Genomic DNA, 4,446 nt, shown 5'->3' with positions numbered 1-4,446 from the left:
GCCTGGGCACACTGCCGGCTCATGTTCAGCCGGCTGTCGACCAACACCCCCAGGTCCTTTTCCGCCAGGCAGCTTTCCAGCCACTCTTCCCCAAGCCTGTAGCGCTGCATGGGGTTGTTGTGGCCGAAGTGCAGGACCCAGCACTTGGCCTTGTTGAATCTCATACAGTTGGCCTGGGCCCATCGATTCAGCCTGTCCAGGTCCCTCTGCAGAGCCTTCCTACCCTCCAGCAGATCAACACTCCCACCCAACTTGGTGTCGCCTGCAAACTTACTGAGGGTGCACCCGATCCCCTCGTCCAGATCATTGATAAAGATATTGAACAAGATCGACCCCAAAACTGAGCCCTGGGGAACATGTCATACAGTATTTTCCCCTCAACAAAGGGTCTCCTTTTTCCTCTCATAGCCACCAGTCCCTCCTTCTTGGTTGCCAGCCAGCCTCATCCCACCAAACTCTTTGGTTGCCCTATGGCGGAGTCTGGGAGCACCGGTCCTGCAATAGGACACCGATGCTGTTCTGACATTCTGCAAGCACAGATCAAAGTATGACTACAAGACTAATAACTTTGTCTCCAGTTCACACCTGACCTACTGCTCCAACTTCTGCTCTGCCATACCCTAGAGCCAAGGCAGGAGCTAATACACTGCAGAGAAAGAAAGCTGTGGGAAGAAGATGAGACTTCTCCCCCTTGCCCCTGAGCAAGGCTCAGCACAGCATCCATTCTCAGCAATGTGGGAGAGAAACGCGATTTTCTGCATTAAAGCTGTGCCCAGAGAGCCCCTTTCAACCCAAGATTTTGGAGGAGTGGGAAGCAGCTGGCTGTCCTGCAGTTGCCTCCCTGAGATATTAAAGTGGGGAATTTAGCACAGCTATCCTTACACTTTGGGAAAGAACTGGCTGATTTTTGTTTATCTTCATGGTTTTCTTATCTTTTTTTTCCTTTTACAAAATCTGCAGTTTTAAGCCACATGATTCATCATTCGAGAAGGGGTTGGAGAGTGGAAATCAAATCTCTGAGCACTGGAGCATGCAGTTTAATTTTTCCAGGTTTCTGAAGGTTTCTGGAGGCTTGAACCAGTGTTTAATAATGACCCTTAGAGTCTGCACATGTCTTTTTTTGCTGCCAATCAAGGTCTGGTAAAACAGTCACAATAATGCAGAGACATACACAAAAGTTCCTCCTTAATGGTAAACTGGATAGTGCTTGGAATAAGGGTGGGAGATAATGGACTCTTGGATCTGAATGCCTGAACTAAAACAAAAAAGAAAAAATGGGAAAAGAAATCAGTAGAACCAAACCAGGCTTGAGAGACTATTTTCATTAAATAAAAGCCTGTGGACTTATCATTTTGAATTAACCAGATCAACCTCACTCATACTCAGAAATCCAAAGTCATAGAGAACGATTCACTTGGCTTTATTTGATCGTGAAAATGTAAATCCCATTGTTGAAGATCTTACCTCCTTGCTGAAATCAATATTGTTCAGATCTCATATCATATAGCAGTGAAATATGGGGGTCTGTTTGCAGGCAATTTGGTCCTTTTCAATTTGGAATGTCAAGAAAAACATTTCGGCATATCTGAAACATTTCATTTTGAAATGTTGAAATTACATGTTTTTATATTTTGAAAATATACTGCTTTACACCTCAGTTTGAGAGCTGAAACATCCATTAAATCCCACGCAAATTTGTGAGTAGTGGTGGATTTCAACCCACCTAGAACTTCACTTTTATTAGTATCTCGCTCTGTACTATTTTCCCAATTATTGGTCACATTCATTCAAGAGGAGCTTTCTGTGGGCATAACTTCATACTACAGTTTTTCCAAGGAAACAAATACGCCTCATATTTCAGAGGGAGAAACAACTTAAGCTGCTCAAGAATTTTGTGCTCTACTGCTCTACTGACAAACCAGGTGGTGAGAGTAGAAACACAAAGGATTTAGTATAATGGCAACATTTTTCAGATTCTCTGTTGGCCACAAGCATGCAGTGATAAACAATCAGCACATTTTTTTCCCCTATCATTAGAGGACTTGTTTCCCTAAATTGCTGTAGGAATAAAAACTTACCTGGAGAAGCGCAGTCCGACTAGTCCAAACAAGCAGGCACCTACGAGCTGAGCAAACCTGATAGCAATCAATGCTCAAACATCTAAAATCACCTGCAAACCGGAGGTGCATTTAGCTATGGAGGAAAAGTTACTGCAGACTGGAAAGGGAAGCTGATAATGTTTACAAGTTGCATTCAGAGCAAGCAAATTAAGTTTACTAGCCAGGCCCAAGAGGAATGTTGGCAATGCTGGGCACAATTGCAGAAAATGCACAACTTCATGTGCCAAAGAATGACAAAACCTGGCCAGTACGAGTGGAAATGTAGTACCAAGGTAAAAAATGGCTCAAGCGAAGCAGGAGTCAGAGGGCAACTGGAGGGAATGGCCATTAATAAAGCCTGATGTGGAAATTGGGACGTCTTCATTATTTTTATGTTTACATAACACCAACACTGCTTAAAGACAGAACTGCAGAAGGTGCCATGGAGTGACAGAAAGAGAAACAGCCAAGCTGGAGATAACTCCACAGGTGCCAATAGCAAAATCTGTCTTTGAAGCAAACCAGTCTCAGCTTTTTAGTCTGCCAGAGGTTCGGTTACAGGGAAGCATCAGGGTGCACCTGAGCTCTCCTGCACCCCCAGCCTTGCTGGTTACCTCGGCCAAGGGTAGCTGTGGCCACACAGAGAAGTGTCCCTCAAAAGCACCTGAGAAGCAGCAAGCACAAGCCACTTGCAAGGCTCACCTATGGGAAAGGAGAAGAGCACGGGGTTGTTTGCCAAGATGGCAGGGGTTCATTATACACGGGATTTGCCATAGAGAATCTTCTCTGTAAGGGTCTAAGCTAAGCAAATGAAGTTTTCAGGGAACTGAAGGTATCAATCCCTCACAACAGAAAGGCTCCATCACTTTTATATGTAAACTGCTTGACGTCCAGTGACAGTGTATGTGCTCCAAATATCGTGCACATGGGTAACAGCCATGCTGCTTAATAAAATCATTTAGCCCTCTTAAAAATGTTCTGTGGACACTCTTTTTGTGATAGAAAGGCTGTTCTCTTGGAAAGAAAAAATAAAAACAAACTTTCTTCAAATTTCCACAGAGAATGTTTCTTTTCACCACAGCTTCAAGACATAAATTCAAGCAACTGCTGAAAAATACTCCTTTCCCTCCCTCCAAGATTATGAAAATGTTCACATGAAAATGTTGCCAAGAAGGGAAAGTTTCAGGCTTCCATGCAGTTTCACCAGATTTGATTATGTCCCCAAAGTTATTCATACCCATCTGTTATCCCCAAGCCAGGCATAAAACTATGTGTGCCACCTCTAGATAGACCCCAAAGATGCTGTGAGGAAGTGTCTCCCATGTTCCCTACAGCACCTCCTGGCTGTCAGCAAGGCACAAACACGGCACTGCAAGAATCTGGGAAATCAGGAGAGACTTGGGGTGCAGATCTCTTCAGGGTGCAGAAAAAGTCATCTGTGACCCGTGGTGAGGTTGGAGACTGTTAGTATTGTGGGAGCACTGACAAATTTCAGTGAAGATTTAGTCCCCATATGCTACACGATACACAGATACAGGTAAGGATTTTGTTCCTTCTTGGAGCCAACAAGCTAATTTAAGATACAATAAAACAAATTCACGTCCAAAGAGAAGGTGGAAGAAAGAATTCCTACAGGCTACCGACACGCTTACCTTGGAGGTTTCCCATTGCAAGTGCCTTGACTGGAAGCAATTGAAAATCGGCCATCTCAGCTAATCAAGAACATTAATTAGTTCAAAGAGGACTGAGTCTCCCAGCTCCTTCCACATGGGGATTATAAAAAAATCTGGAGTAAGGGCAAACTTTTTTCTTCTGCATAGGTACAGTGACAATGTGGGTCCTAGTTTATGACTGTGATTCATTGTGGTTTCCCTTATACAAATAGTAAATAAGTGGGACACCAACCATAACACAGCATTTGACTATACTCAGACCATGTCAGATTTGCACCAGAAATCTGTAAATACAAGGGTTCATTTCCCGTTATCAGTGCTACAGGTCCACTGGGTCTCTGAATTAATTTTCATACTCTCTAAAAAAGACTCACAAACTGTATTCTACTCTCATCAAGATTTATCCATGGCAACTTCCAGCATTCCAGCTTTGTTAGCTTTCAAAAAAAATCCTTTCATGCCCTTTCTTTTTCATTTAAGCTGTCCTGTCACCAAAGAGGCTTCATGATCACTTCTTGCACTGCATCATGTTCTCTCAGATATCCGATAATTGCAATTTGCAGTCTAATTTAAAGGAAAGCTGGCAAAAGAAGCACTTCAGAGTTGTCAGCAAGAGACCTTACTAAATATTGAATCTCCTTGGAGTTTTTCCACATTGTTTAAACTTAGTTTTT

Source organism: Pygoscelis adeliae, unplaced genomic scaffold (genome assembly GCF_000699105.1).
Source record: "Pygoscelis adeliae isolate BGI_AS28 unplaced genomic scaffold, ASM69910v1 Scaffold103, whole genome shotgun sequence".
NCBI classification, from domain to species: Eukaryota; Metazoa; Chordata; class Aves; order Sphenisciformes; family Spheniscidae; genus Pygoscelis; species Pygoscelis adeliae.
Note: the sequence above shows the minus strand (reverse complement) of the source record.